This window comes from Oncorhynchus nerka, linkage group LG22 (genome assembly GCF_034236695.1).
Source record: "Oncorhynchus nerka isolate Pitt River linkage group LG22, Oner_Uvic_2.0, whole genome shotgun sequence".
NCBI lineage: Eukaryota > Metazoa > Chordata > Actinopteri > Salmoniformes > Salmonidae > Oncorhynchus > Oncorhynchus nerka.
The window spans coordinates 37,793,592-37,816,072 of NC_088417.1; the positions used below are offsets into that span (position 1 = coordinate 37,793,592).

General features: G+C 42.8%; 1 pseudogene; it reads right to left on the reverse strand.

The window, feature by feature from the left end:
• Positions 1-22,481, reverse strand: part of LOC115105138 (dnaJ homolog subfamily B member 6-like) — a 73,423-nt pseudogene that overhangs the window by 29,848 nt on the left and 21,094 nt on the right.

The following is a 22,481-nucleotide window of genomic DNA, read 5'->3' on the forward strand; positions in this document are numbered from 1 at the left end:
GACATATTAAACCCAGATGGAAGCTCTCCATAAAGCCTCTCTAACCATCTCTTCATATCAAATGGAGTGACCCCAACCACAATGTCCCGACCCCCCACCATTGCAGGAGGTCTCCACTGCTAATGGAACTGGGTGTGAATCCCAAATGGATGGATGGATGTATATATATATTAGTGCCCTACTGTCACCAGAGCATATGTCTATCAGCCCAAAAGTAGTGCACAGCATAAAGAATAGGTGCAGATGCATTTTTTATGAATAGAACTCAGTCAAGTTTAATATTACACACATCTCCCTCCCCCCTCCAGTTTGTTATTGATGATGGATGAGGTGTTCAAATTGATGGCGCTAGATTTGTTTTGCAGTAATTAGACCTAGATTGCAAAACTTTCTCTGATATTGATCGCCGATGTTTACATTTCCCAACGGACATAAATCGAGATGGATGGATATAAATACCTAGACATAAATGAATGATAGCACATACACCACCGTTCAAATGTTTCGGGTCACACAGAAATGTCCTCGTTTTTGAAAGAAAATGTTTTGTCCGTTAAAATAAACATCAAATTGATCAGAAATACAGTGTAGATATTGTTGTAAATGACTATTGTAGCTGGATACGGCTGATTTGTTATGGAACATCTACATAGGCGTACAGATACCCATTATCAGCAACCATCACTCCTGTGTTCCAGTGGCACGTTGTGTTAGCTAATCCAAGTTTATCATTTTAAAAAGGCTAATTGATCATTAGAAAACCCTTTTGCAATTATGTTCGCAGAGCTGAAATCTGTTATTCTGAATAAAATAAGCAATAAAACTGGCCTTCTTTAGACTAGTTGAGTATCTGGAGCATCAGCATTTGTGAGTTCGATTACAGGCTCAAAATGGCTAGAAACAAAGAACTTTCTTCTGAAACTTGTCAGTCTATTCTTGTTCTGAGAAATTAAGGCTATTTCATGCGAGAAACAGTCTTGAAGGAGTTCCCACATATGCTGAGCACTGGTTGGCAGCTTTTCCTTCACTCTGTGGTCCAACTCATCCCAAACCATCACAATTGGGTTCAAGTCGGGGGATTGTGAACGCTAGGGCATCTGATGCAGCACTCCATCACTCTCCTTCTTGGTCAAAATAACCCTTACACAGCCTGGAGGTGTGTTGGGTCACTGTCCTGTTAAAGAAACAAATGATAGTGGGACAGATTTCTACCAGTCTAATGTCCATTGCTCGTATTTCTTGGCGCAAGGAAGTCTCTTCTTCTTGGTGTCCTTTAGTAATGGTTTCTTTGCAGCAATTTGACCATGGAGGCCTGATTCACACTGTCTCCTCTGAACAGTTGATGTTGAGATGAGTCTGTTACTTGAACTCTGTGAAGCATTTATTTGGGCTGCAATGTAAGGTAGAGTTAGCTCTAATAAAAACGTATCCTCCGTAGCAGAGGCAACTCTGGATCTTCCTTTCCTGTGGCAGTGCTCATGAGAGCCAGTTTCATCATAGCGCTTGATGGTTTTTGCGACTGCACTTGAAGAAACGTTCAAAGTTCAGCCTACTTTTCTCAGGTAAAATGCTAAATTCACTTTAAGCAAAACATTGGGACATGTAGCTGGCTACGTTCTTTGTGATAAACATTAGAAATATGATGGCCACGCATTGTTTTTGCAAAAGACATCTGGGCTTTTTCATTGTAAGCTCATTAACGTGTGACTGCCAGGCAAATAGCGTTGCACTCCTGCTGTCAACTGATTGTGTTGCACTAATATATTTTATGTGAGGGAAAACTATAGTTGCACGTCCCTGATCACTTTATTGAAGCAAAAAAAACAACGATTGACTTTCAATATGAAACGTGACCCCTGTCAATACACAGTTAGACTCACCTGCTCCCTCTTTCTCCCGCTTTTTACAAACAAACACGTGACTGGCTCAACTGTTCTGGGGAACTATAGCGTGAGCTTCATAATGTAAAATAATGGGAGAGGTGAAGTAAATAATGTTCTGTTTTTCCCCCATAACTTATTGCACAAGTTGACTGCAGGTATTTACTTAAAAAGTACCTAGAAATAACAAATTGTATTTAGGACAGAAAGTTAATTGCTTTGCCATATTTTAGTGCCTTGTTGCAAACAGGATGTTTTGGAGAATAAAAATGCTGTACCTTTTTCGCTCGGTCAATTACGTTAATATTGCGGAGTAACTACAGATACATCCTCAGTTCTCCCATCACAGCCATTAAACTAACTGTTTTAAAGTCACCATTGGCCGAATGGTGAAATCCTCTCTGGCAACTGAGTTAGGAAGGATGCCTGTATCGTTGCAGTATCAATACACTGGGTGTATTGATTGAGATGAGGCAATCGTTCCAAAATCATGTTCAACACTATTGTTGCACACAGTGAGTCGATGCAACTTATTATGTGACTTGTTAAACCCATTTTTACTCCTGAACTTATTTAGGCTTTTGCCATAAAAGGGGTTGAATACTTATTGACTCAAGCTATTTCAGCTTTACATTTTTTGTAAACAGTTTTTCAAACATAATTCCACTTAGACATTATGGATTATTGTGTGTATTTAATCCAGTTTAAATTCAAGCTATAACACAACAAAATGTGGGAAAAGTAAAGGGTGTGAAAACTTCCTGAAGGCACTGTAATAGGGTTCTGTCACGCCCTGGTCTAAGTATTTTGTGTTTATCTTTATGTATTGGGTCAGGCCAGGGTGTGGCATGGAGTTTTTGTATTGTGGTGTGTTTTGTCTGGGGGTTTTGGTGTGTATGTTAGTGGGATTGTAGCTTAGTAGGGTTTTCTAGGAAAGTCTATGGCTGTCTGGAGTGGTTCTCAATCAGAGGCAGGTGGTTATCGTTGTCTCTGATTGGGAACCATATTTAGGCAGCCATATTCTTTGGTTGTATTGTGGGTGATTGTCCTTAGTGTCTTGATGTCCTGATTATGTGTTTGTTTGCACCAGTTTAGGCTGTTTCGGTTTTCATTACGTTTATTGTTTTGTTGAGTTTGTGTTTTTTGATTCGTGTTACGTTGTTTTATTAAACATGGATCGAAATCTACACGCTGCAGTTTGGTCCGACTCTCCTTCACCATTAGAAAACCGTTACAGGTTCCTTTGTGCATCTCCAACAGACATGTGACATTTCTGGGTGCATTCTGGTGTAGTAAGTCCGATGCAATGCAGTAGTTTATGTCGTAGGTTGTAGGATCAGGTTGGAACATTTTCACCTATCTGTGATCAATGGTTCTCCTCAATTTCTTCCGTCAGATCTGTTGCCCATTGTTTCCTTGCAGGTTCAGAACCATCAGGTAGAGCTTCAAATCAGCCCTTGATTTAACTTGGCCATCAACTTCTTTGGCATAGCAGCTTCTTCCAGTTTTTTTCTATGCTAGATGCCTTAGGTTCATCCATATCCCGTTGAATACGATTTCTGAGTTGTAGGGAAATAAAAATCAGCCTCGGATAATCCAAATATGTATTGTAATTGATTGAAGGACAGTGGAGATGCGTCATAGTACGCATGTTAAATATTCAAGATGTTGTCACTGTCATCAATGTGGCATGTGAACAGAAATGTTTGTAAAACCATGCGTGCGATCCTTTCTAAGCAAGGTGTGGGATTTATTCATTTGCACTTATACTTGAGAATGTGCGTAAATTGAAGCACAGCTCTGACCGTGCGTACGCACAGCACATTGTGGTAGGAAAGTCAAACTGCTAATGAAATACCATCCACCAAATAGAGAAAGGATTGACATACTGGACCAAATCATAAAATATGAAGAAAAAAGATAGTTATAGTTTATTTATTCATTTATTTTATTGATACTTAAGCTACTAATGGTTTTCTCTGGGTGCTATTGATTTCATAAACATGAAACCATTTAAGCCTAATTGAATGATTAAGGAAATGAGAAAGAGTGGAATGTACGGTTGGAGGCAACTTAGTTAAACCAGTTAAATAATATAAAAAGGCAACACTGAGGCATTGTGACTTGTCCAAAATGGCAAATCTTGCATTGCTGGAGGATCTGGCACAAGCTGCATTAAGCAGGGAGCGTGTTTTCAATTAACTTACATTTTTTGCTCTGAGGGTGATGCTTGACTTATTAGTAGATTTTCGTTTTCCAAATCATATTTGATTTTATATCTGCAAACAACTTTCTCCAGTATTAGAAAGGGAGAAGAAACGCACTAATGCCATCCCAGTGCATACCCAAGTCCTCTCCACCCTGGGATTTTTGGCCACTCGAACATTCCAACGGGAGATTGCGGATCAGTCTGGCATTTCACAACCAACCATGAGCTGAATATTGCCTGCAGTCCTTCATGGCATTATTTCATTGACCCCACAATACCTACAGATTCCGTACACTGCTGTGCAACAGGCCAGAGTGAAAAGGGATTTCCATGCCATAGCTGGATTTCACAATGTCATTGGAGCAATTGACTGCACCCACATCTCAATAAAAGCACCATCATTGAACGAATTCAACGTCGTCGACAGAAAAGGTTTCCATTCTGTCAATGTGCAGAATCATCTGTGATTCACATTTGGATTTGTTGAATGTAGTGGCCAAATGGCCAGGTGGGACACGATTCATTCATTGTGCAGAACAGTTCAGTAGGCCTTAACCTCCAGGAAGGAGCTGTTGAGGATGGACGGCTTATTGGTAAGGGATGTTTTATTCACAGGGTTTTATTTGCCATGTTAGACCTCTACTGGGAAACAAAATCGGAATGTTGTGTTCATAACCGCAGGAGACCGGGGCTACCCATTAAAAACATGGCTGTTGACTCCCCTCACAAACCCCTCAAACCAACAAGTGGCCAGGTACAACCAAGACCACGCACGCACAAGAACAACAGCAGAGCGCACCGTAGGTCTGCTGAAAGGGCGTTGGATGTGCTTGTCTGGGACAGGAGGCACACTGCAATACCAGCCTAGCAAGGTTTGCCTCTGAAATGACATTCAGTCAAATGCCATTACGTGAATGTAATACAATGTGCATATACCTTTTTAGGTGTGCAGTGTGCTCCACAACATTACAATCAAAAATGGCATTCCACTGAAAGATCCACCCAGACCCGATGAGCCCATGCCTGACAGGGAGTGTTTCCCACCACCCATAGCCCTGGCACTGAGGACAAGAGTCAACATCATACAACGGTATCTGTTCTACCAAATATTGGAATCAAATCGACAAGGAAAACACGTTTACATTGCACCAGAATTTGTCTCACATGTTTGACACAATCAACAGGTTCCTTCAATTATTGATTTCTCTCTCTCTCTCTCAGGCCATTGCATACATCCTCCAGCTGCTGTTGGAGTCCAAGAATTGATGTGTTGATCTCTTCTTGTTGTTTCAGGACTGCGTCAGTCAAAACATGCGGCACAGCTGAAGCGCTCGCCAAAGAGGACACCCTTCTGGTAGGCCTGGGGATGAGGGGTCAGGAAAATCACCCACATCTGTCAAGATTTAATGTTTTGTTACATTCATTTTGTCACACACACACATACATATTATATTTCATTTTCAATAAAAAAAATATTTACATGTGGTCCGTGTCTGAATATGGTTGCGAAAATAAAGCTGGACTTCCAATCAGTTGGTGTGTCTGGGGGAGGGTCCTCAGTATCACCATCACAAATGATGCCAGACACCGAGATCTCGCCAATTATGTTGCCAATGCGCTGGTCCATAGCAGACAGTGAAGAGTCGCTCCTCCTGCTGTACTTATATCCCTTTTGTGGATCATCATTATCATTCCTTTTGCATACGTTTTAAAATCAAACCAGTTCTTTTTCATTTAATCTACTGTTCTGCACTCAGATAAGCCAGAATTTACCACAGCTCTAACCTGCTCCCAAGCAACAAAAAATTATCTTATTTGTCAGGCCATTGCTGAAGGCTCCAAAAAGTATGGCTTGTTTTGCTTCCACGTCGGTGATCAAAAGTGAATTTCTGCGTTCGAAAAGTTTTTTTTCCCAGCTTTGTCTTCTACATGTTGGCGGACAGAAATTAGTGACATTTCTGCAACTTTAAAGGGAAGGTTTGTGACCATAAATGGTCATTTAGGGTGGTTCTTTATGTAAATGAGACTTCACGTGCACGAGCACAGTGTTTTAGAACCTGTTTGATTTATCAAGGCCAAATACTTACAGGTGTGTGTAAATCAAGCGTACGAGTAATTGATAAATTCCAACTTTTTTGTACTTGCGAACATACTACATTTTAATTTAGAAGCTTTTCTCCACAACATTGATAAATGAGGGCCCAGGACTTAAAGGTCTTGTCATTAAAATGTTGGCGGTAAGATGTGGTTATTCCAAATAAGGGTGTCTGGCGATATTGGTTCTTTCCACCTCATGAATGTATGTACATTTTCCCTAATGCAAATGGAATTGAGAATCATTGGATTGTCTTTTTTTTTTCTTCCTTCAACGCCTTAGACCCGAAGTAGTGAATATACAGTATTTTAGATCAAACGGTATTAAATGTATGGCTTTGATACTCCTCAAGGATACACAAGGATAGTCTGCTGTCCCATTGTTTAAGTGAACACAGTTGCGCAGCCCAGTAATACATCTTCATATGAGGTAGTCCAAGACCTCCAATTTTATAGGGTAAGTGTTAACAGTCAACTTGACTCGGTCTTTCCATTCCAAACAAAGTTAGAAAGCAGGCCATTTATTTTATTTTAAAAGTTGGATGGAATTTAAACTGACAAGGCCTGACATAAATACATAAAACGTGGTAATACACGACATGACCAAAAGTATGTGGACACCTGCTCGACGAAAATCTCATTCCAAAATCATGGGCATTAATATGGAGTTGGTTCCCCCTTTGCTGCTGCAACAACCTGCACTCTTCTGGGAAGGCTTTGCACGAGATGTCGGAGCATTGCTGCAGGGACTTGCATCCCTTCAGCCATAAGACCATTAGTGAGGTCGGGCACTGACGTTGGGCAATTAGGCCTGGCTAGCAGTCGGCGTTCCAATTCATCCCAAAGGTGTTCGATGCAGGCCAGTCAAGTTCTTCCACACCGAGCTCGACAAACCATTTCTGTATGACCTGTATGACCATTTCTGTATGACCTGTATGGACCTTTCCCCTTTCACCTTGCTCATGATATTGTTGCTTGGATTTCAAAGCAGCAATCTCTGCAGAACGGGGGTTTCTGTGTGTTATGTTCAAGCTTCAAAGTGCTCAACTGTTGAAGGGTGTCAACATTTCTAAGTCATGGATTGTCTGTTCTAGTATTTTATTTTATTTTTATGAGTCTTTTCTTATGTGAAGAGTAAGACACGATGCAAGTGCTCACGTATGCTTTAAGAGCTACCCAGACAACAGTTGGGCATACTTCATTGGCTACATTTATTTCCTAAATCATGTCTGTGTTGAGATATGAGGTAAACTCCTTATCTCAAAGTAACAATGTGTTGAATCGCCATGTCTTTGCTATTGGCATTGGAGGTTTGAGTTTAAGGTGAAGGACAATGAGCTGTGATCCGGAATTATTCTAGACATGTTAGGAAGAGGATATAGTTTAGTTGACGACATCTCTAGAGTTGCATCCTGCACACTGTTAAACCCCCCTGCATATAATATTACTGTTACATTGAGGTAGTTTTAGTACAAGGTCATTCATTGACTGGGCAATAACAATTCAATAAAGTTACTTTTCTTGTGCCAGGTTTCCTTCTACCATTATATCCATTTGCATCTGTGGTCATTTCTGTAGACTTAAATGGGACTTTATTATCAATGAGAATTGATACTCCTATGGACCTTGAGGAGAATGCCAGCCCATCCCAAGCTCACCCAAATCTGGAAGATGTTTCTAATGGGATTTACCTTAACATAATTTAAGATCCAGGATTAAAGCCCTTGAACCTCCAGGCCCATCTTCTTATCTTGGTGTCCCTTGATTTATACTTATTTATAACAAATGACTGCGAGGCATCTGCGGTTCAGAGCTCTAAATATGGAGGCGAGCCTCAGAAAATGGACGGATAGGAGAGCCTACATCATTCAGCCGGAATGCTTTCAAAAATAGCTTCCGTTTTAAAAACAAAAGCAGTTGCAATAACAGCAGACCCGTGTGTGTGTGTGTGTGTGTGTGTGTAAACATATTAAACATGTGAGGTGAGGGGGTTACAATAACACTCAAATGCGTGTGGTGTATGAGTGTCTGGGAAGTGCATGTTAAAACATCCTGGTTTAAATTAACAAGATCAACGCTTTCATAAACACAAATGGCTCTGACAAATAAGACTAGAAAAGGCTGGATGCTTTTCCTGTATCTGAGGAGAAGGCAAACACTTCCACGTTGATGTTTGTATTTCTGTCTGTAAACTCTTCCATGTATCATGACTCTACAGAGTATAAATGCCCAGTGTATCTTTCAAACACAGGTTGCGTGGCACCATATTCCCTTTAAAGCACACTACTTTTGACCAGGGCCTATATCGTTTTGGGGCAAAAGTAGTGCACTCTGTAGAGAATAGGGTGCCAGTTTGGACGCAAGCACAGACTGAGTGCAGAGGACAGCTGTTGCTGTTTACTCCCATGATGGCAGTGTCCAGCATCAGACAGCATGTCCTCAATGCTTTCAGTAAGAGGATAGTAGGCTGATGGCACAGAACACCACTACGGTCCTGGCTCAGGTAGGTGTCCCTGTCTGCTTGTAAAACTTGAACCCAGAACATCCATGATCTCCAGTCTGTGCTTGGAAATTGATTCTAAAAGGATGCAATGGGGGTTTACATTTGAAACTAAAGCCTATGGCTATACATTACCCAGCCTGTAGCCAGAGGTGTGGTTATTGTATGGTTGGCTGTCATTATGCCAGCTGGTGCTGGGTCAGTCTGTCAGCAGCAGCCTGGGATCCTGCTAAGACTAATAACATACAGGAGGGGTCAACTGACTGCTAACGTCCTGAGTCACACCCAGGCTACTACAAAGTTAGGCTAGAGGGCACTCTGAGCACAGTCCTGAGAGTCAGGCTACCCCACAGTTAGGCTAAAATGTATGGGTATGTGTGTATCTAATCAAGGGTCCAGGCTACCTCATCTTCCCCTGAATCATGACATGGGCATTAATATGGAGTTGGTCCCCCCCTTTGCTGCTATAATAGCCTCCACTCTTCTGGGAAGGCTTTCCACTAGATGTTGGAACATTGCTGTGGGGACTTGCTTCCATTCAGACACAAGAGCATTAGTGAGGTCGGGCACTGATGTTGAGCAATAAGGCCTGGCTCGCAGTGTTCCAATTCATCCTAAAGGTGTTCGATCGGGTTGAGGTCAGGGCTCTGTGCAGGCAAATCAAGATCTTCCACCCCAATCTCGACAAACCATTTCTGTATGGACCTCGCTTTGTGCATGGGGGCATTGTCATGCTGAAACAGGAAAGGGCCTTCCCCAAACTGTTGCCACAAAGTTGGAAGCACAGAATCGTCTAGAAGGTCATTGTATGGTGTAGCGTTAAGATCTCCCTTCATTGGAAATAAAGGGCCTAGCAAGACCCATGACAAACAGACCCAGACCATTATTCCTTCTCCGCCAAACTTTACAGTGGGAACTCTGCATTTGGTCAGGTAGTGTTCTCCTGGCATCCGTCAAACCCAGATCCGTCCGTCAGTCTGCCAGATGGTGAAGCATGATTCATCACTCCAGAGAACGCGTTTCCACTGCTCCATAGTACAATGGCGGCGAGCTTTACGCCACTTAAGCCAATGCTTGGCATTGTACATGGTGAACTTAGGCTTGTGTGCGGCTGCTTGCCCATGGATGCCCATTTCATGAAGCTCCCGAAGAACCGTTCATGTGCTGACGTTGCTTCCAGAAGCAGTTTGGAACTCGATAGTGAGTGTTGCAACAGAAGACAAGCGATTTTTTAAGAGCTACGCGCTTCAGCCTTCGCCAGTCCCATTCTTTGTGCTTGTGTGGCCAACCACTTTGCAGCTGAGCCGTTGTTGCTCCTAGAAGTTTCCATTTCACAATAATAGCACTTACAGTTGACAGGGGCAGCTCTAGCAGGGCAGAAATTTTACAAACTGACTGGTTGGAAAGATGGCATCCTATGATGTCACGGAGCTCTTCAGTAAGGTCATTTACTGCCAATGTTTGTCTATGGAGATTGCATGGCTGCATACTCAATTTTATAAACTTGTCAGCAAAAGGTGTGGATGCAATAGCCAAATCCACTATACTTTTGTATATATATATATTGTGTATATAACACTCAGGCAGAGCAGCAAACAGCCCAATCTCTCTTATCCAGCCAGCTAGGCTGACCTAGATGTGTGCACAATTAGTAGCATGTCCACAGGGGTTTAAAACTGCAATTAGTTGTGGGCATCTGACAGCGAAAAGGTCAGGAATGTGCCAGGAATTAAAAAGCAGACCGCTTGAGAAAGCGTTGATAAACTTAATCTCAATGCCTGCTTCAGTTATTCAAGCCATAGTGAGGTCTCTTGCTCAAACTCGCTCACTCTGGCCTCAGTGGAGAGACTTACCGAAGAAATCTGCAAATGGATCTCGTCCCCGAAGAATTCCCTGAAGACGTCCTCTGGATTACGGAATGTGAACCCACCACCGAAGTGATCTGCGTTGTGATAATGCCCTCCTGGGAGAAAGAGACAGAATCATCAACTACATTTCCAACAAGAGTTATTGAGCGATGGTAAAGCAACATATTCCTGGTCATACAAGCGCACACGGCGATCTGAACATAGTTCAATTATTCAAGGGCACTATGACGGTAGCATGACACTTAGTTGACAGCTAATGCCTCGCAGTAATGGCTTAGTTGAAAGTCAGACACCCCCCCCCCCCAACAACAAAAAAAGAGAGGTCGGTAATTGCCCTGTCAGATTTATGGTAAAACACTGAAGTTGACCCCATAGAGCTGTACATTGGTAGAAGAAAATACACTTCTCCTTGGCATGTTTGCTTTATGTGGTATTTCAGACATTGTGTCATATCATAAAATACTGTCCTTTTATATTCATTTATAACCTCCATATCTCCTAGATAAGCCTATCAAAACGTCAAGGAGTAATGTTCAATGTTTACCTCCTCCCCCTCCGCTTCCTGTTAGGCCTTCTTTACCATATTGGTCATACAGGTTCCTCTTGTTTGCTAATGAAAAGGGAAAAAAGGAAAATAAGAAAAAGGGGGATTAAATGCTGGGAAGAGCCATAGTAAGACATTGGAGGGTGTACAGTGCTGACAAGCCATGGGAGTTAGTGGACAGAGCGTCGCTGCCCAAGTTCAAGGCCATTTCCATAAAAGTCCTAAATTACCACCCCAGAACTTGATAGACGAAACAAGCCAAAGGACAACAAGAGAGACTACTCAAAGGCTTGTACAAGAATCAAAAGAGGAAAGTTTAAGTGTGTGTACTCCACAGCTCAAACAGCCCTGACATAACAATTTCTGGCCTGGTTTTAGCTGCTGTTGCCAGGTGAACAGTACATAACAGGAACAACTCAAATCAAGACATTACAGTTGTCCGTTGTGCTCTCAGGCCTATAACGGTGTCCAAATCGGCACCCTAGTCCCTATGCAGTGCACTACTTTTGACCAGAGCCTTGATCAAAAGTAGTGCACTACACTGTAAATAGGGTGCCATTTGGGACATACACTACCTCAAGTACATTTCATAATTTTTGGTCCTGAAACAGACAGACAAACAGGTCCTTTCTGGACAAACAAACAAGACAGTGATGTGTGTTCACTATCTGGCAGCAACACGTGACTGATCATATGTTTGTGTGACAACTAAGGGCCATACTTGCAAACATTAGAAAAAGTTTAAGTTCAAGGTTAAGCATTAGCCAATTAAAATTGTAGATGTAGTGTCACGTGATAGAACGCTGCAACCTTTCAGTTACTATCAATGCTCTAACCAATAGGCCCAATGCTCTAACCACTAGGCTACCTGCCGCCCCTTTTCAATCGCTCATCTTCCTATCAAAGATCTTTAAACCTTCGACACAAACTAATGGCATTTCTTAAAATAGGTCACCTCGGACACATGTAATACAATGTGTATAGCAGGAAGACACCACTCACCTGTGTGTACCTAGCTAGCATACATTTCTAGACACCAGATCTTAACAAGTCGCAATCACTCATTCATTATTATATTAGCAGTGAGCATTTCTCCATAAAATGTCTTGATATTTTTTATTTTATTTTACAACCGGATGTGGTATTGGTACCCGTGATACCGGATATATGCGATAGCGTTTGATTTGATTTTAGCATTTAAACTGTCTTATGTGGGGGTGCTCTTACCGTCGGACAAGACCTCATAGGCTTCTGAAAGCTCTTTGAACTTTCTCTCTGCATCCTCCTTGTTGTCAGGGTTCTTGTCTGGATGCCACTTGAGTGCTAGCTTTCTGTACCTACAGTATGGCAGAAATACATGTACTCTACATTATAGTGCTGAGCGACTAGTGCCTTTTGAGATCGGTTCAATTTTGGTTTGATTATTTAAAAGTAATCACGGTTTTCGATTTCGATAATTTGATATGCACTATGCATTATGTGGGTTGAATGCTGTAACAGAGTAAAACTATTAATACATTTCCCAAGATGGTAATGATTGTGCATTACTGCTTATCACTTATTAACCATCAATTATTCACATTATTTTTAAATTCAATATTTCAGTTGTGTATATTACATTTGTTTTATCTGAAGACTATGTTTTCATTCCATCTCATCTCTATAGAGCTGGTGCCTATGCTTTCTGACAAAATCCCTATTTTGTAGTTCTTCAAAGAAAATAAGGTATACTTTTATGACTGCTGAATACCAACTATCAAATCACTTAGATCAGTGATGGGCAACTGGTGCTGGCTTACAGTTGAGAGTTAGAATACACAAGGTGCAATTTACAAATGTGGTTGTGCATCAGCAGTCACTCCATTAGCCCATGTACGCTAAAATGGTTTTAGATCGGTAAATTCGCTGGCTGCTAGACTATCTAAACTCGTAGTGACATGGTCGAATTACAGCCCGGGTAGGGCCCATCGATCATCAGCTTTATTCAACTGTAAACATTTGCCTCCTATGGCCAAATGTGTAGAATTGGAGGAAATTAGCTGTGAAACTGCACACTTCTCTCTGCCCCATGGGAAAATGAGTGGAATTGCTTGAAATTAGCTATAAAATTCAGAATTCTTCTCTCCGCCCCTTGGCAAAATGTGTATAATTGCAGCAAACTTGCTTTAAAAACAGGGGGGGTAATAGATGTGGCAACGCAGCTCATGATGAGTTCTGTTTTTTTTGTGGCCCCCACCCCCATCAAAGTTGCCCATCCCTGACAAATGTATTTTCAGGTAAAAATACAACAGCTGCTCTCTTTATCACCTCAGGATCGCGCACTCTTCTCTCTTCCCGTAGTAGCAGTCATAAAATAAACACAGACCGGGAAAGTAAATGCGCAATGAATTATGGTCATTGTAGTTAATTACGTTTTATGTGCTAAGCTATGTAGAATATTGGACTGTTAGAAACTACAACTCCCTACTACAATGGAATTCAAATAATTTAACCGACGTCGGCCAAAATGAAAAATAACCGAAATTTCAGTTAATCGCTCAGCACTACTATATTACATCATCATCTACACACGGAAAGACTTACAGTGGTCATACACCTAAAAAAGCACAAGTAAGAGGTTTGACACCCACCATCTCCGATTGAATTTCTTTCCTGTTGTTAGAAACATTTAAGATAAGCATTCCTGCAACATTATTTTGTAAAACAAATTGATCTCTGAGAAACTAAGCTAATTGATTACTAATTGATTGGGCTATTTTAAATGTATAGGATTCATTTAATATTCAATAAATATAGTACCCAACATCCAATAAAGTTAGACATGAAAAATCCAAATAAATTGTCTAAACCTTCCACGGACACGCCACGCCAACCCCACAAGAATATAGTATCAGTTCTCTATGTCTGACAAGTAGTATGGAGATCCAGCTCGGAGTATTGGTCTTCATCCTATGTAATGAATTCCCAGTGAATTTGGTGGTGGGGGTGGGGTGGGGTGCGGGGGTTCCTGTTCAGAGAAATTAGTCATTTAAGTTGTGTTTATGTCCCATCCTACATTCTGTTATTACTAGGTTGACCATTAGATGGTGTTGTTCTAGATGATTTATTTCCGGTTTCCTCAGTCGATAGACAAGGTATGACAGCAATCCATGCACTGGTTTTGCTGTCCACTGTTTCAAATGCTAAAACTTTTCAGCATGTGAGGCACAGATCCGCAAGTTAAATGGTATCTATATTAGCATTTTTCACACATCATGTCCAAATCATCCTGAAGCATCTAAAAAGGTATTGTGCAACTCAATGACATTACCTATAGATGAGTTGGATATGAAGCTAGGAAATGCTAATATAGGTACCATTGATATGCATTGGATTTGTGCCACAAATGCAACAAAAAAGTTAGCATTTGAATCAGTGGCCAGGTAAACAAAACCAAAGCATGGGTTGCTGTAATACCTTGTAAACTGCTTACAGGGTTGTTCTTCAAAAGTGCCTTCCTCACCATCTTAAATAAGCATGCCCCTTTCAAAAAATGTAGAACTAAGAACAGATATAGCCCTTGGTTCACTCCAGACTTGAATGCCCTTGACCAGCACAAAAACATCCTGTGGCGCACTGCACTAGCTTCGAATAGTACCCGCGGTGTGCAACGTTCCAGGGAAGTTAGGAACCAATATACACAGGCAGTTAGGAAAGCAAAGGCTAGTTTTTTCAAACAGAAATTTGTATCCTGCAGCACTAACTCCAAAAAGTTTTGGGATACTGTAAAGTCCATGGAGAATAAGAGCACCTCCTTTCTCTACGGCTGACCACGCTTTCCACCTGGCTACTCCAACCGCAGCCAACAGCTCTGCACCCCCCGCAGCTACTGGCCCAAGCCCCCCCCCCCCCCTTTTCAACCAAATACAGACAGCTGATGTCCTGAAAGCTGCAGAATCTGGATCCCTACAAATCAGCTGGGCTAGACAATCTGGACCCTCTCTTCCTAAAATTATACGCCACCATTATCGCAACCCTTATTACTAGTCTGTTCAACCTCTCTTTCATATCGTCTGAGATTCCTAAAGATTGGAACGCGGCCGCGGTAATCACCCTCTTCAAAGGGGAGACCATCTAGACCCAAACTGTTACAGACCTATATCCATCCTGCCCTGCCTTTCTAAAGTCTTCAAAAGCCAAGTGAATAAACAAATCAAATCAAATTTTATTTGTCACATACACATGTTTAGCAGATGTTAATGGGAGTGTGGAGAAATGCTTGTACTTCTAGTTCCGACAATGCAGTAAAATCCAACGAGTAATCTAACCTAACAAGTTCACAACAATTACCTTATACACACAAGTGTAAAGGAATAAATAAGAATATGTACATGAAAAAATATATGAATGAGTGATGGTATAAAACAGCATAGGCAAGATGCAGTGGATGGTATAGAGTACAGTATATACATATGAGATGAGTAATGTAGGGTATGTAAACATATAAAACTGGCATTGTTTAAAGTGGCAAGTGATACATTACATCAAGATGGCAAGATGCAGTAGATGGTATAGAGTACAGTATATACATATGAGATGAGTAATGTAGGGTATGTAAACATATAAAACTGGCATTGTTTAAAGTGGCAAGTGATACATTACATCAAGATGGCAAGATGCAGTAGATGGTATAGAGTACCGTATATACATATGAGATGAGTAATGTAGGGTATGTAAACATATAAAACTGGCATTGTTTAAAGTGGCAAGTGATACATTACATCAAGATGGAAAGATGCAGTAGATAGTATAGAGTACAGTATATACATATGAGATGAGTAAAGTAGGGTATGTAAACATATGAAGTGGCATTGTTTAAAGTGGCAAGTGATACATTTATAACGTCAATTTTTCCATTATTAAAGTGGCTGGAATTCAGAAAGTATGTTGGCAGCAGACACTCAATGATAGTGATGGCTATTTAACAGTCTGATGGCCTTGAGATAGAAGCTGTTTTTCAGTCTCTCGGTCCCTGCATTGATGCACCTGTACTGACCTCACCTTCTGGATGATAGCGGGGTGAACAGGCAGTGGCTCGGGTGGTTGTTGTCCTTGATGATATTTTTGGCCTTCCTGTGACATTGGGTGGTGTAGGTGTCCTGGAGGGAAGGTAGTTTGCCCCCGGTGATGCGTTGTGCAAACCTCACTACCCTCTGGAAAGCCAGAGGGGCGGAGCAGTTGCTGTACCAGGCGGTGATACAGCCCGACAGGATGCTCTCGATTGTGCATCAGTAAAAGTTTGTGTTTTTGGTGACAAGCCAAATTTCTTCATCCTCCTGAGGTTGAAGAGGCGCTGTTGCGCCTTCTTCACCACACTGTCTGTGTGGGCGGACCATTTCAGTTTGTCCGTGATGTGTACGCCGAGGAACTTAAAACTTTCTACCCTCTCCACTACTGTCCCGTCGATGTGGATAGGGGGTGCTCTCTCTGCTGTTTCCTGAAGTCCCCGGTAATCTCCTTTGTTTTGTTGACGTTGAGTGTGAGGTTATTTTCCTAACACCACACTCCAAGGACCCTCACGTCCTCCCCGTAGGCCGTCTCGTCGTTGTTGGAAATCAAGCCTACCACTGTAGTGTCGTCTGCAAACTTGATGATTGAGTTGGAGGCGTGCATGGCCACGCAGTCGTGGGTGAACAGGGAGTACAGGAGAGGGCTGAGAACGCACCCTTGTGGGGCCCCAGTGTTGAGTATCAGCGGGGTGGAGATGTTGTTACCTACCCTCACCACCTGGGGGCGGCCCGTCAGCAAGTCCAGTACCCAGTTGCACAGGGCGGGGTTGAGACCTAGGGTCTTGAGCTTGATGACAAGTTTAGAGGGTACTATGGTGTTAAATGCTAAGCTGTAGTCGATGAACAGCATTCTCACGTAGGTATTCCTCTTGTCCAGATGGGTTAAGGCAGTGTGCAGTGTGATTGCGATTGTGTCGTCTGTGGACCTGTTGGGGCGTTATGCAAATTGGAGTGAGTCTAGGGTGTCAGGTAGGGTGGAGGTGATACGGTCCTTGACTAGTCTCTCAAAGCAATTCATGATGACGGAAGTGAAAGCTACGGGGCGGTAGTCATTTAGCTCAGTTACCTTAGCTTTCTTGGGAACAGGAACAATGGTGGCCCTCTTGAAGCATGTGGGGACAGCAGACTAGGATAAGGATTGATTGAATATGTCTGTAAACACACCAGCCAGCTAGTCTGCGCATGCTCTGAGGGCGTGGCTGGGGATGCCGTCTGGGCCTGCAGCCTTGCGAGGGTTGACACGTTTAAATGTTTTGTTCACGTCGGCTGCAGCGGAGGAGAGCCCGCAGGTTTTGGTAGCGGGCCGTGTCAGTGGCACTGTAGTGTCCTCAAAGCGAGCAAAGAAGTTTAGTCTGTCTGGGAGCAAAACATCCTGGTCCACGATGGGGCTGGTTTTCCTTTTACAGTCCGTGATTGATTGTAGACCCTGCCACATACCTCTCATGTCCGAGCCGTTGAATTGCGACTCTACTTTGTCTCTATACTGACGCTTAGCTTGTTTGATTGCCTTGCGGAGGGAATAGCTACACTGTGTGTATTCGGTCATGTTTCCGGTCACCTTGCCCTGATTAAAAGCAGTGGTTCGCGCTTTCAGTTTTGCGCGAATGTTGCCATCAATCCACGGTTTCTGGTTTGGGAATGTTTTAATAGACGCTATGGGTACGACATCGCCGATGCACTTGCTAATAAACCCGCTCACCGAATCAGCGTATACATCAATGTTGTTGTTCGCCGCAATGCGGAACATATCCCGGTCCACGTGATCGAAGCAATCTTGAAGAGTGGAATACGATTGGTAGGACCAGCGTTTAACAGACTTGAGCACGGGAGCTTACTGTTTTAGTTTCTGTCTATAGGCAGGGAGCAACAAAATGGAGTGTGGTCAGCTTTTCCTAAAGTAGGGCGGGCTGCGGGACCTTATTTGCGTCGCGGCAGTTAGAATAACAATGATCTAGTATTTTGCCAGCCCTGGTTGCACAATCGATATGCTGATAGAATTTAGGGAGCCTTGTTTTCAGATTAGCCTTAGTTCAAATCCCCAGCTACAATAAATGCAGCATCAGGATATGTGGTTTCCAGTTTACATAGAGTCAAATGAAGTTTGTTCAGGGCCATCGATGTGTCTGCTTGGGGGGGGGGATATATGCGGCTGTGATTATAATCGAAGAGAATTCTCTATGCAGATAATTTGGTCGGCATTTGATTGTGAGGAATTCTAGGTCATGTGAACAGAAGGACTTGAGTTCCTGTATGTTGTTATGATCACACCACGTCTCGTTAATCATAAGGCATACACCCCCGCCCTTCTTCTTACCAGAAAGATGCTGGTTTCTGTCAGTGCGATACGTGAAGAAACCAGCTGGCTGTACCGACTCCGATAGCGTGTCTCTGGTGAGCCATGTTTCTATGAAACATAGAACGTTACAGTCTCTGATGTCTCTCTGGAAGGCTACCCTAGCACGGATTTCGTCTACCTTGTTGTCAAGAGACTGGACATTGGCGAGTAGTATGCTCGGGAGCGGTGCGCAATGTGCCCATCTACAGAGCCTGACCAGAAGACTGCTTCGTCTGCCCCTTCTACAGCATCGTTGTTTTGGTTCGCCGGCTGGGATCCGATCCATTGTCCTGGGTGGTGGGCAAAACAGAGGATCCGCTTCGGGAAAGTCGTATTCCTGGTCGTAATGTTGGTGAGTTGACGTTGCTCTTATATCCAGTAGTTCCTCCCGACTGTATGTAATAAAACCTAAGATTACCTGGGGTAACAATGCAAGAAATAACACATAAAAAAACAAAATACTGCATAGTTTCCTAGGAATGCGAAGTGAGGCGGCCATCTCTGTCGAAGCCGGAAGTTGTTAATCACTGACCATCTCGAATCCCACCATACATTCTCCGCTATGCAATCCGGTTTCTGAGCTGGTCACGGGTTCACCTCAGCCACGCTCAAGGTCCTAAACGATATCATAACCACCATCGATAAAAAAACAGCACTGTGCAGCCGTCTTCATCGACCTGGCCAAGGCCTTCAACTCTGCCAATCACCTAAATCTTATCGGCAGACTCAACAGCCTTGGTTTCTCTAATGACTGCCTTGCCTGGTTCACTACCTACTTCTCAGATCGATTTGATACGCTGAACTCTGAGGGCCTGTTGTCCGGAATTTCAATTCTCTGGATGACTCTTTTGCCTTTATATATCAATGATGTCGCTCTTGCTGCGGGTGATTCTTTGATCCACCTCTACGCAGACGACACCATTCTGTATACATCTGGCTCTTCTTTGGACACTGTGTTAACAAACCTCCAAACAAGCTTCAATGCCATACAACACTCCTTCTGTGGCCTCCAACTGCTCTTAAAACGCTAGTAAAACTAAATGCATGCTCTTCAACCGATCGCTGCCCGCACCTGCCCTCCCGCCCGCCTAGCGTCACTACCCTGGACGGTTCTGACTTAGAATATTTGGACAACTATAAATACCTATGTGTCTGGCTAGACTGTAAACTCTCCTTCCAGACTCACATTAAGCATCTCCAATCCAAAATTAAATCTAGAATCAGCTTCCTATTTCGCAACAAATCCTCCTTCACTTATGCTGCCAAACATACCCTTGTAAAACTGACTATCCTGCCGATCCTTGACTTCGGCGATGCCATTTACAAAATAGCCTTCAACACTCTACTCGGCAAACTGGATGCAGTGTATCACAGTGCCATCCGTTTTGTCACCAAAGCCCCATATACCACCCACCATTTCGACCTGTATGCTCTCGTTGGCTGGTCCACGCTACATATTCGTCACCAAACCCACTGGCTCCAGGTCATCTATAAGTCTTTGCTAGGTAAATCTCTGCCTTGTCTCAGCTCACTGGTCACCATAGCAACACCCACCCGTAGCACACGCTCCAGCAGGTATATTTCACTAGTCATCCCCAAAGACAAAACCTCCTTTGGCTGCCTTTCCTTACAGTTCTCTGCTGCCAATGACTGGAACGAAGACTTCAGGGAGGCAGTGTAAACTCCATGGCTCTGCAGTCCAGTACAGCACAGTACAGAGGTTTGTCCTGAATCAGCAATTCTCTCTGACTAAACCCTTCCTGCAGGAGACAGCGTCTCTGTCCCATTTATAGTATACAACTTTTGATCAGAGCCCAATAGACACACAGCCACACAGAGGAACAGAGGATGGGCCAGACTCAGAGGTCATCTCTAGGGCTGGATTCATGGGTTGCATGTTTCGTCACAATATTGTTTTTAACGTTCGTTTTGAACTTATGCCTGACTGAGCGTTCTACTCAATGCATTGTCAATGAGCGCTGACTAAGATTTCAAAAGAGCATTAGAGTGGATTGGAAATACTATGACATTCAAAAGGATAATTAGTAGGAAAACCTTTTGTCATTTTGATGTTGCCAGATTGACTTTAGATGCAGTGTAACGTTAGCTATCTAGCTATAATTGAAGGGAGGCCACCGGATTTTAGCTAGCTAACGTTAGCATTGCTATTTTTGATGATATTGCCATCTCTCTAAAATACATTTGACAACATGATAAGGCTGGCAACGTTGTTTTCTATTAGATTTTTGACTACTTTAGCAACATCATCGCATGTCCAGGCACTAAGGTTAATTTAGACAAAACAGTCTACACACAATACTCTATAATAAATACCTTCTTTACATAAGTATTTTGACCCTTTGCTATGAGACTTGAAATTGAGCATCCCATTTCCAAGTCCATCAAATTTCCATTGATCATCCATGAGATGTTTCTACAACTTGATTGGAGTCTACCTGTGGTAAATGTAATTGATTGAACATGATTTGGAAAAAGGCACATACCTGTCTATATAAGGTCCCAAAGTTGAGAGTGCATGTCAGAGCAAAAACCAAGCCATGAGGTCGAAGGAATTGTCCGTAGAGCCCCGAGGTAGGATTGTGTCGAGGCACAGATCTGGGGAAGGGTACTGCAGCATTGAAGGTCCCCCAAGAACACAGTGGTCTCCATTATTCTTAAATGGAAGAAGTTTGGAACCATCAAGACTCTTCCTAGAGCTGGCCGCCAGGCCAAACTGAGCAATCGGGGGAGAAGGGCCTTAGTCGGCGGCAGGGTAGCCTAGTGGTTAGAGTGTTGGACTAGTAACCGAAAGGTTGCAAGTTCGAATCCCCGAGCTGACAAGGTACAAATCTGTCGTTCTGCCCCTGAACAGGCAGTTAACCCACTGTTCCTAGGCCGTCATTGAAAATAAGAATTTGTTCTTAACTGAAAAAAAAAATCAGGGAGGTGACCAAGAAGCAGATGGTCACTCTGACAGAGCTCCTCTGTAGAGATGGGAGAAACTTACAGAAGGACAACCATCTATGCAGCACTCCATCAAACAGGCCTTTATGGTAGTGGCCAGACAGAAACCACTCCTCAGTAAAAAGGCACATGACACCCCACTTGGTGTTTGCCAAAACGCACCTAAAGACTCTCAGAAACAGGATTCTCTGGTCTGATGAAAGCAAGAATGAATTCTTCGGCCTGAAGGCCAAGCATCAAGTCTGGAAAAAACCTGGCACCATCGCTACGGTGAAGCATGGTGGTGGCAGCATCATGCTGTGGGGATGTCAGCAGTAATGACTGGGAGACTAGTCAGGATCGAGGGAAAGGACAGAGAGATCCTTGATGAAAACCTGCTCATGACCTCAGACTTGAGCAAAGGTTCACCTTCCAACAGGACAACAACCCTAAGCACACAGCCAAGACAATGCAGGAGTGGATATGGGACAAGTCTCAATGTCCTTGAGTGGCCCATCCAGAGCCTGGAGTTGAACCCCATCAAACATCTCTGGAGAGACCTGAAAATAGCTGTTCAGCGACACGCCTCATCCAAGCTGACAGAGCTTGAGAGGATCTGCAGAGAATAATGTGAGAAACTCCCCAAATACAGGTGTGCCAAACTTGTAGCGTCATACCCAAGAAGACTCGAGGCTGTAATTACTGCCAAAGGTGCTTCAACAAAGTACTGAGTAAAGGGTCTGAATACTTATAGTTGTTTTATACATTTGCAACAATTAAAAAACAAAAAATGTTTTTGCTTAATCATCATGGGGTATTGAGTGTAGATAGATTGATGAGGGAAAAACAATTGTTTAATCCATTTTAGAATGGAATGGATTGTAACGTAACAAAATGTGGAAAAAGTCAAGGGGTCTGAATACTTTCGAATGCACTATCTACAAATCCTTCAATGCTTTTCCTGTACATGTAATATTTCTCAGAAGAGCTACTGTTTGCAAGCTACTTCAGTTCATTGTGTGAGTAACTTTCACAGAGGTGCCAACGGTGGTTTTCATTG